The 12,428-nt window shown below is 33.8% G+C and overlaps 1 protein-coding gene across 17 annotated transcripts in view; it reads right to left on the reverse strand.

Annotated features, from left to right (window-relative positions):
* MEF2A (myocyte enhancer factor 2A) overlaps positions 1 to 12,428 on the reverse strand; it is a 259,713-nt gene that overhangs the window by 134,061 nt on the left and 113,224 nt on the right. The gene's annotated exons all lie outside the window — the stretch shown is intronic.

Below are 12,428 nucleotides of genomic sequence, written 5' to 3' on the forward strand. Positions count from 1 at the left end.
TGTATGTGAGTATGGGTATATGTATGTGAGTATGGGTATATGTATGTTCATGTATAAATAGACAGAGGGCACAGGATATTTGAATATCCTCTGAGAGCACAGTTGATTACGAAGGGATGATACCTAAAAAATAAAATTAAGAGGTGAGAGGAATTTATTGGGAAAAGGGAGAGATAGATTAGGGTAAATTATCTCATATAAAAAAGGCCAAAGATGGTTTAATATTAGGAAAACCACCAGTAAAATTGATCATATCAACAATAAAACTAGCAGAAACCACATGATCATCTCAATAGATGCAGAAAAGGCTTTTGACAAAATACAACATCCATTCCTATTAAAAACATTAGAAAGTATAGGAATAAATGGAGCCTTCCTTAAAATAATAGGTAGCATCTATTTAAAGCCATCACCAAATATTATATGTAATGGGGAGAAGCTAGAAGCATTTCCCATAAGATCAGGGGTGAAACAAAGGTGTCCACTATCACCCCTCTTATTCAATCTGATACTAGTAATGTTAGCAGGAGCAATTAGAGAAGAAAAAGAAATCAAAGGAATCAAATTAGGCAAAGAAGAGACCAAGCTATCACTCTTTGCAGATGATATGATGATATACTCAGAGAATCCTAGAGAATCCAGTAAAAAACTACTTGAGACAATAAATAAATTTGGCAAAGTTGAAGGATATAAAATAAACCCACATAAATCCTCGGCATTCCTATATATTTCCAATGAAATTCAACAACGATAGAAAGAGAAATCCCATAGACATTGTCAAATATTTGGGAATCTACCTGCCAAAACAAACCCAGGACCTATATGACCACAACTACAAAACACTTTTCACACAAATAAAGTCAGATATAACTAATTGGAAAAATATCAATTGTTCATGGCTGGGTCGAGCTAATGTAATAAAAATGACAATATTACCTAAATTAAATTATATATTTAGTGTCATACCAATTAATTTACAAAAAAAACTACTTTATAGAGCTAGAAAAAATAGTAACAAAATTAATTTGGAAGAATAAACGGTCCAGAATATCAAGGGAATTCATGAAAAGAAATGCTAGGGAAGGTGGACTAGCTATATCAGATTTCAATCTGTATTATAAAAGCAGCAGTCATCAAAACTACTTGGTACTGGATGAGGAATAGAGGAGTGGATCAATGGAATAGATTAGGCACACGAGATTCAGAAGTCAATGACTACAGTAATGTATTGTCTGATAAACCCCCAGACCCTGGTTTTTGGGATAAGAACTCACTATTTGACAAAAACTGCTGGGAAAACTGGAATATCATATGGCAGAAACTGGGCATAGACCATTACCTAACACCATGTACCAAAATTAAGTCTAAATGGGTGCATGATCTAGGTATAAAGGTTGATACTGTAAGCAGTCTCGGAAAACAAGGAATAGTTTACTTGTCAGACTTGTGGAGAGGGAAAGACTTTATATGACTAAACAAGAATTAGATAACATTATAAAATGTAAAATGGATAATTTTGACTACATGAAATTGAAAAGGTTCTGTACAAACAAAGCCAATGCAACCAAGATTAAGAGGGAGGTGGGAAATTGGGAAAGAATCTTTACAACCTATGTCTCTGACAAAGGACTCATTTCTAAAATATAAAGAGAATTGAGTCAAATTTATAAGAATACAAGTCATTCCCCAATTGATAAATGGTCAAAGGATATGAACAGGCACTTTTCAGAGAAAGAAATTAAAGATATCTATAAGCACATGAAGAAATGCTCTAATTCACTATTGATTAGAGAAATGCAAATCAAAACAACTCTGAGGTACCACATCTCACCAGTCAGATTGGCTAAGATGACAAAACAGGAAAATGACAAATGCTGGAGAGGATGTGGGCAAATTGGAACACTAATGCATTGCTGGTGGAGTTGTGAACTGATCCAGCCTTTCTGGAGAGCAATCTGGAATTATGCCCAAAGGGCTATAAATACTTTCATACCCTTTGATCCAGCAATACCACTCCTAGGGTTATATCCCAAAGAGATCATAGAAATGGGAGAAAGATCCATATGTACAAAAATGTTTATGGCAGCTCTTTTTGTGGTAGCAAAGAACTGGAAATTAAGGGGGTGCCCATCAATTGGGGAATGGCTGAAAAAGTTGTGGTATATGCATGTTATGGAATACTGTTGTGCTATAAGAAACGAGGAGCAGACGGTCTTCATATTTACCTGGAGAGGCTTGTACAAAATGATGCTGAGTGAGAAGCATAGAACCAGGAGAAATTTGTACACAATTACAGACACAACGTATATGTGATGACCAACTTTGATAGACTGGACTCTTCTTAGCAATGCATGATATAAGTCAATCCCAAAAGACTCATGATGGAGAGAAAAACGTACATCCAGAGAAAGAACTAGAAAGAACTGAGTTTATATCCAGGTGGAAGCAAAATACCTGATTCTTTTTCCTTCTCTTATTTGGTTTTATGTCCTCTTTGTGATTTTTCATTCCGTCTTTATAACTACTACAATCCGTCTTTATAACCTGACTAATGTATAATGTGAAAGTATTTACAGATCCTATACTTGACTATATGCCACCATGGGGGGGAAGGGGAGGGAGGGGGACAAAATGTGAAACTCAAGGAATTGTGGAATTGAATCCTGTAAACTAAAAAGAAACAAACAAATTAATTTTAAAAAAATTTTTTTAAATGGTTGATAAACAAAAAAAATAGCAATGGTAGTAATCATGATCTCAGACAAAGTTAAAGATATAATAAATTTAGTTAAAAGAGATCAACAGGGACACTAAATTATGAAAAATATAGCATAGGGGCAGCTAGGTGGCGCAGTGAATAGAGCACTGAACCTGGAGTCAGGAGGACCTGAATTCAAATGCGGCCTCAGACAGTTAACACTTACCAGCCGTGTAACCTTGGGCAAGTCACTTAACCCCAATTGCCCTTCCTCCCCCACCCCAATAAAAACAACTAAAACAAAACAAAAAAAACCACTTCCTGCTCTCAAAGAGTTCTGTGTAATGGGGGTAGTCAGCATGTTAAAAAAAAAAAGTAGCATAAATAATGAAGTAAATCAATACTAAGTCTATATGTACCAAATGGCATAGCATCCAAATTTCAAAAACTAGCTAAATGAATTAATGGTGTAAACAGATAGCAAAACTATAATAGTAGGAGGACTTCAACTTTCCCCTCTCAGAACTAGATAAATCTAACCCAACAAATAAATAAGATGTCAAAGAGATGAATAGAATCTGAGATAAGCTAGATATGATAGATATATGGAGAGAACTGAGCGGGAATAGAAAAGAATACACCTTTTTCTCATCAGTATAAGTTACCTTAACAAAAACTTAGTACATATAAGAGCATACAAATTTTATAGTTAAATGTAGAAACACAGGAATATTAAATGCATCCCTCTTAGACCATAATAAAATAAAAATTATATTTAACAAGGGACCATGGAAACACAGATTAAAAATTAATTAGACACTAAATAACCTAACTTTAAGGAATGAATGGGTTAAAGAAAAACTCATAGAAACAATTTTATTAAAGACAATAATAATGAAACATCAAAATGCATGGAAAGCAGCAAATTTGTAATCAGAAGAAAATTCGTATTTCTAAATGCTGCTATCAACAAAATAGACCAATGAACTGAGCATGCAAATTAAAAAACACTAGAAAAGAAGGGCAGCTAGGTGGCACAGTGAGTAAAGTACTGGCCCTGGAATCAGGAGGACCCGAGTTCGGTTCCAGCCTGAGACACTTAACACCCACACAAAAATACTAGCTGTGTAACCTTGGGCAACTTACTTAACCCCAAATTGCCCTCCAAAAAGGCAAAAAAAAAAAAACCCACTAGAAAAGAACAAATTTTAAAACCCCAATTAAACACCAAATTGGAAATCCTCAAAATTAAAGGTGAGGTTAATATAACTGAATGTTAAAAACCCACCATTGAATTAATAAATAAAATTAGAAATTGATTTTATGAAAAAAACCAATAAAATAGATAAACTGTTGGTTAATATGAAAAAACAAAGAAGAAAAAACAAATTACTAGTGTCAAAAATGAAACGGATGAATCTATCACTAATGGAGATGAAATCTTCATTCTGCCCAATCATATGGTAGTAAAATAACAATTTAAGTGAAATGGAACAATATTTACAAAAATATAAACTGCCTAGATTAACAGAAGAAAAAATTAAAATATCTAAATAAATCTATTTTAGAAAAAAAATGAACAGGCCATAAATCAGTAAGGAGCAGATGGATTTATAAGTGAATTAAAGGAGTCTTACCAAACTCCTTTTATAAAAACCAATATGGTGTTGATACCTATAATAGGAAAAGCAAAAACAGAAAAATAAAATTATAGATCAATTTCATTAATGAATACGGATACAATAATCCTAAATAAGATACTAGTTAGAAGACTACAATAATATATCACAAAGATTACACATGGTGACCAAGTGGGATATATACCAGAAATGTTGGGATAGTTAAACATAAGAACTATTAACATAATTAGCTGTTATCAATAACAAAAGTAGTAAAAATCATGAGTATATCAATCGATTCAGAAAAAGCATCTAACAAAATACAATACTCATTCCTATTAAAAACCCTTGAAAGCGTAGGTATAAATGGAATTTTCCCTAAAATGGTAAGAAGCGTCTGCCTAAAACTATCAATAAGTATCATTTGTGAGGGGGATAAAATAACAAGACTTCCAACAAGATGACCGTTATCACCAGTATTACTCAATACCATATTAGAAATACTAGCAATAGCAATAAGAAAAGAGTAAGATGAAGTAATCAGAATGGTCAATGAGGTAACAAAACTGTCTCTTTGCAGACAATATGAAGATCTATTTAGAAAATCCTAGAGATTCAACTAAAAAGCTAGTTGAAACAATTTTAACAGAGCAGCAGGATATAAAATAAAGTCACATAAATCATAGGCATTTTTATGTCACTGACAAAACCAGGCAAGAAGACATAGTAAAAGAGACCCCATTTAAAATAACTCTAGAATGTAGAATACCTGGCAGTATACCTGCCAAGACAAATCCAGGAACTACATGAACATAATTATAAAATAAGTTTTATACAAATAAAGTCAGATTTAAATAACTGGAGAAATAGAAAGTGTTCATGGGTGGACAAGAGTCAATATAATAAGAATGATACTTCTACCCAAACTAATCTACTTATTCGATGCCATCCCAATTAAATTATCAAAAATTATTTTATTGAGTAGAAAAAATTATAAGACTCATTTGGAGGGGTGGCCAGGTAGCACAGCGAGTAAGAGCACTGGCTCCAGTGTTGAGAAGACCTGGAGATTGAATCCTGGGCTCAGACACTTAGCACCCACCCAGAAACACCTGGTCGTGTAACCTTGAGCAAGTTACTTAACCCCAATTGCTTAGGGGCGGCCAGGTGGCTCAGCGAGTAAGATCACTGGCTCCAGTGTCGGGATGACCTGGATCAAATCCGGGCTCAGATACTCAGCACCACACCCAGAAATAACTGGCCGTGTAACCTTGAGCAAGTTACTTAACCCCGATTGCTTAAAAAAATTTAAAAAAAAGACTCATTTGGAAGAATAAAAAGTCAAGAAAATATCAAAAAAGTAAGGAAAAAACTGTAAAGGAAGGAGGTTCAGCATGCCAGATTTTGTACTATATTAAGATAGTAATTACCAAAACTATCTTGTACTGACTAAGAAACAGAAAAGTGGATCAATCGAACTGAGCAGACAAACCATACATAGTAGTAAGAGATCACTGTGACCTTGTATTTGACCAATGTAAAGATTTAAGCTTTTGGAATAAGAAGAGAATATTTGGTAAAAATTGTGGGGAAAATGAAAGTAGTCTGGAAGAAACTGGGTATGGACCAATATCTTACACCATTTACCAAGATATGGTCAAAATGGATGCATGACCTAGATATGAAGGAAGATAAGAAATGAAAATAAGAAGAACATGGAATACACACAACCTATCAGATTTATGGATAGGAGAAGAATTTATGAATAAACAAGAAACAGATAGCATTGTGAGATGGAATATGGATAATTTTGTTTATATTAAATTTTAAAAGTTTTATACAAAAAGCCAATGTACCAAAAATTAGAAGAAAATGGGGGGGAGGGGCGCAGATTTTATAGACAGTTTTCTCTTGACAAAGGTCTCAAATCTCAAAAATATAAAAAGAACTTTCTCAAATTTATAAAGATATGAATCATACCTCAACTGACAAATGGTCAAAGGATATGAATAGTTTTTAGATGAAGAAATCAAAATGATATATAGTCATACAAAAAATGCTCTAAATCATTAATGATCAGAATAATGCAAATTATAACAACTTTGAGATATTATCTCATACCTATCAAATTGGTAAAAAAAAAAGATATAAAAGGAAAATAATAAATGTTGGAGGGAATGTGGAAAAACTGGGACATCAATATGCTGCTGCTGGAACTATAAACTGATCATTTTAGAGAGCAATCTGGAATTATGCCCAAAGAGTTATAAAACTGTGTATACCCTTTGACCCAGCAATACCACCACTAGGTTTGTTTCCCAAAGTGATCAGGGAAAAATGAAAAGAACCTATATATTCTAAAATATTTATCTTAGCTCTCTCTGTGGTGAACAGGAAGCTGACAGGATACCCATACACTGGGGAAATAGATGAACAAGTTGCACTCTATATGACGATGATAGAATAGTACAAGAATAAGAAAGGATTAGTTGGCTGATTTTAGAAAAACAAAGAAAGATTTCCACAAAATAATGAAAAGTGAAATGAGCAGAACCAAGAGAACACTGTATATAGTAACAGCAATACTGTTCGAAAAATAATTGTGATCAATTTATTGAGTATTATAAATATTCAAATCAACTACATAGGACCTACATAGGAAAATGCAATTCTCCTCCAGAAAAAAAATAAATAGAAGCATGTATAGTATGGCTTTACATATATTTATAAATCTGTGTCAAATGCTGGCCTTCTCTAGTTTGGGGTAAGGAGAAAGCAAGGGAAATAGTTCAGAACTTAAAATATAACCCCCAAAAAAATTAAATTTAAAAAATAATTCATTCCTAGAATCCAGATACCTAATTACAATGTACACAGGATTTCGATTATCTGCTAAAATGGAAAAAACTCTGGATTTATAGTCAAAGTATCTTTGAATTCTGGCTCTACCACTTTTTCTCTTTGAAAGCTTGAAACTTTTGTTTCTGGGTCTTAAGTTTCCTCATATATAAAATAAGAAGTTGAACTAATTAATCTGTAGCATATTTCTCAGATATTTCCAAAATTTTATTGACAGTGCAACATTCTGTCTATATTTAGAATTTATGTAATTCTGTGTCTCAGTATGTCAACATATTCATCGGATTATATCTTTCTTCAATGGAGACAGGATTTCCAGGCTCATCAGAAGGAAAAATATCACCTCAAATATTTTTTGGAGTGAATGTTTTAGTCTTGTGAAGATGGTCAAATCTTACAGGGTAAATTGAGCTTCCTCTGAAAACAGTTACAGTTAATACAAATTACTTTTACCTATCTTTTACTACTCTAGACTTTGGTCTTGTTTTGTTCACGATGAACAATTTTTTTTTCTCATAGCAAATTAGCAATTATTTATTGACCAATCCTTGTCAACATCAATACATTGCAAGTGCAAGAAGACTATGCTGCATTGCAGAGGAATCACTAAGACCCTTTCAAGCTTCCAGGTCACTCTGAATGTCGTTGTTTGTTTTCTGAGGATTAATTAGACTGTTTTGCAGAAGGTAGCTTGTCAGTTCTTGGTGGTGAACCACACTCTCCTCTGCACTGTGGTTTAACAGATGTTTCACTAGGGGCTTAAAAAGATCTTTGAAATGTTTGCACTCCCCACACAAACAGCTGCTGCAATATCTCTATCAGCTGAAATGTGCTCTTGAAGAGCTCTAACTTTTGTATGGTTTTTTGGGAAGACATACATATTCTTTAATACTACAGAATTTAAAACCCAACAAAAGTGATGAAACCCAGTAGTACTCAAATGATACAGAATTAATTAAAAGTAGGGAAACCAGCTCAATCCAGTTTCATCCAGTAAAGGTCAGGCATTCTGAGTTAGCCAAGTGTCAAAAAAATCGCACAAGTTATGACCACTGCTGTCACAAAATGTAATCTTATCAAAATTATTTCTTCCCCCAAGTAATTATCATACTAGTGTATAGCTGACACTTGAAAATGAGCTATCACATCCTAGCATCAGTTCAAAAGACACTTATCTTTCGTGTCTTGTGACCATACAGCACCACCAGTAGAATACTTCAAGGTTCTTAGAAGAATTCCCTGATGACTCAAGAGTTCCATCATCCACGGAAAAAAGCCCAAGTGAATGAAGAATGTTTGTTTCCTACATTGTCACAGGCAGCTGTATGAACAACTCATCCTTTGTCCATTGACAGAGACAGTAAGAGTGAGTGAGAGTCAGGGCGACCAGGTGGCTCAGCGAGTAAGAGCACTGGCTCCAGTGTCGGGATGACCTGGGAATCAAATCCGGGCTCAGATACTTAGCACCACACCCAGAAATAACTGGCCGTGTAACCTTGAGCAAGTTACTTAACCCCAATTGCTAAAAAAAAAAAAGAGTGAGTGAGAGAGAGAGAGATGTATATAGACTGACAGATACATAGATGTATATATACACATAGACATGGACATACATTTATACATACAAATACATACGTATAATTTTATACTTATATCTAAGACAAATAATACAAATTGACAATAAGCTGAGCCAGAGTTTAACAGAAAGACAGTGAGTTGGTTGTTTTCAGAAAACTGCAAAACTCCTTTAATGATCCTCAAACTTCAGAAACCCAATATTCTACCTGTGTATGGTTGTGAGAAATACACCAGTCTCTGGAAAACTGAAAATGAAATATTTTTAACAAAGGCTTCTAAAACTGTTTCCAAAGTGGCCTCAAATTTTTCCTAACTCCAATCAACCCTTATATTCTGCTTCCTGATACATCTTCTTCAAAGATTACACTATGTCACATTCTATATTCACCCAATATCCCACTCAAAAATTTTGACCTATATATATGTAATTATTAAGTATAATGTAGAGGAAAGACTACAATATTTGGAAATGGAATATAATTATAAATTTAGAACTTGAAGGGACCACAAAAGCCATAGGGTCCATCCCTCATTTAATAGATATGTAAACTGAGATAAAGAGAGATTACATAATTTGCTCAGGATCACAGAATTACTTTTTTTCTTTTTCTTTTTTTGCTTTTTGGAGGAGGGAATACAGGGCAATTGGGACTAAGTGACTTGCCCAAGGTCACACAAGCAGTAAGTGTTGTGTCTGAGGTCACATTTGAACTCAGGTCCTCCTGACTCCAGGCTGGTGCTCTATTCACTGCACCACCTAGCCACCTCCAGATCACAGAATTATTAAGTATTTGGCAGAAGGAATTGAATCCAGGTATTCCTGAGTCTAAGCCCAGTGCTCCATTCATTAAGGCATGCTGGCTCTCTCTGTATTTAAGTTCAATTCCAGTTCCCACCACTTTCAAGAAAAATAAGTAGACAAGTGGATTACTTTAGCTAAGTCTATTTTCTTATTTGTTAACGAAGATAATTCATATAACTACATCAGGAGTCTACTGTAAGAAAAGTGTACTGTAAGCTATAAAGCTTTTAAAAATTATTATATTTATTATCACTGAATGGCTTCTATACTTTTTTGCCTCCCTGTCTTGGCTCATCATGTCTTAGTCCACTTAGTCCCCCCATCTCCCAAAATCCTACACATTTTACAGCCAGATTTTTAACAAATCCACCCATACAAAGAAAACTTTCCCTAAGACACTTATTAAATATTAATTCAATGAATTGCTAGTTACAAAAAGATTTAACAGAAAAGTCAAGTTTCAGAGAGTCACTCCTTCCTTTTTGTTTTCCACCCTTCTTCAAAGCCAAAACTATATTTTCCAACATCTTACCAAACAACAAAAATTATACCAGATCAGATACATTTCCACTCAATTATAATCCTGGTAAAAGGGAAGCTTATTTGCAACAGGAAACTAAGAATTTTTTTTCAATTATTAACAGCATAAGGACAAAAATAAGTATCTTAATGATGAAGTAGAGTAGTTCTCAAACTTTTTTGGTCTCAAGAACCCTTTCTACTCAAAAATTATTAAGGACCCAAAGATCTTTTGTTTATGTGGATTTTATAGTCATTTACCATGTTGGAAATTAAAACTGATAAAATGCTTAAATAGCTTATTAAAACAATACTATACCCATTCATGGCATGTTAATAAATAACATTTTTATGAAAACTTACTCCATTTTTCAAAACAAAAATAAAATGGTAACAAGTCTTTTTAATATCTGGCATAACAGAAGATAGCTTTCACAGATGTGTAGTTGGAAAGAGGAAAAGTGATTTTAGTGGAAATAACATCTTAGTATCATTACAAAAATAGTTTTGAGCTTGTGGATCCCCTGAAAAGATCTGAGACCTGCAAAGGTCTACAGACTACACTTTGAGAACTACTAGTTTAGTAGAAAGAGTACTATATTTGGAGATAACATGGGTCATTAAATTCTACTATTTACTACTTGTCAGTTTACTTCACTGAAGTTCTTTTTCTCCATCTGTTAAGATGAGAGGTGGACCAGATTAGAGGTTCTTAACCTTTTTTGCAGCATGGACCCCTTTGACATTCTGGCAAAATGTATAGACCCTTTCTTAGGATAATGTTTTTAAAAGCATGAAATAAAATATGTAGGATTACAAAGGAAAACAATAATATTGAAATTCTATTATCAAAATGTTTTTTTAAAAGTTCGTAGACCAGGGGCAGTTAGGTGGCACAGTGAATGGAGCACTGGCCCTGGAGTCGGGAGGACCTGGGTTCAAATCCAGACCCAGATACTTGATAACACTTACTAGCCATGTGACCTTGGGCAAGTCACTTAACCCCGATTGCCCTACCTTCCCCTTCCAAAAAGCAAAATAAAAGAAATTATCCATTAAAAAAAAAAGTTCATAGACCAAAGTTAATAACCTTTGAACTACAGGATTTTTCAGATTCCTTTATCAGTTCTAAAATCTATGATCCCTAAAATTCCTTCTTTCTCTTCTATCACAAGTATATCCTTAGAAACTGCTAACATCAAGGAGAATGCAGGATGGGCATCAGTTCTCAATAATTATCAGTCAATAATAATAACTTCTGTTGTTATTTAGTCATATTTCAGTTGTGTTCAACTCTTCACAATCTTTTTTAGGGTTTTCTTGGCAAAGATACTAGAGTGGTTCGACATTTCCTCCTCCAGATCATTTTACAGGTGAAGTAACTGAAGCAAAGAGGATTAAGTGAATTGCCCAGCGTCACAGAGCTGGGAAGTGTCTGAGGTTGGATTTGAATTCAGGAAAAGGCACCTTCCCTATTCTAGGCCTGGCACTCTAGCCATTGCTCCGCCAATACTTTGTTCCTTTGTTGCAAAATTTCTCATCTTTTGTTCTTATTTACACAAAGTACAGCAGCTCTATAGTTAAAAGTAATGCCTACTGTAACACTCCTATTGTGATTCAATAAACAGAGAATTCTTTTACAGTAAAGGATTTGACTTATTTAGAAATAATTTACCTTGTAACCTCAAATATCAAAAAAATGTTGTAGAGTCAAAAAGTAAACATAAGTCCAAAAGAATGAATATAAGGTACAAGTGCTAAAACTCATGCATGTTAATAATAAAGGTATGACTCACTCAAACCCTTACCTATGGTCTATTTATTTTAGATACTAACAAATTTGGTTATGCTTTCCCAGCTTAGAGCAGACTGCTGTCTCAAAAGTAGAAGGTAGGACTTGCTAAAAACTGAAACTCAATACCAATTATAGGAAAAAAAATTAAAAATTATGGCTACTAGGTGATAAAAAATAAAAAATTTAACAGTATGCTTTAAAAAAGGTAGTATCACCTGGGGTCATTTATAAAGGCAATCAACCTTATACATCTTCATATAACCTTTGAGGGCATACAAAGCATAATAACTAATATTTGTAATGTTGACAATCATCAACAAAAGAGGAAATTAATTTCAGTATTTTTTTCCTAAACAAGATAATTGAGTAAATAATTTTATAAAGATAGGTATTCAAATTTAAAAGGGTTTGGGGGCTTAAAGGTGATAAGCTTACGTTACCTAGAAAATTAACTTATGTAAAAAGATTCATTCCATAATGAAAAATGAAGAAAAATCAAGCATCATCATACTTAAGGTGAGCAAGCATGAAAAATATACTTGCTTTCCCACTGAAGAG

This window comes from Petaurus breviceps, unplaced genomic scaffold, assembly GCF_028583685.1.
Source record: "Petaurus breviceps papuanus isolate PSGF00001 unplaced genomic scaffold, PetGlider_PUasm1.0 37, whole genome shotgun sequence".
NCBI lineage: Eukaryota > Metazoa > Chordata > Mammalia > Diprotodontia > Petauridae > Petaurus > Petaurus breviceps.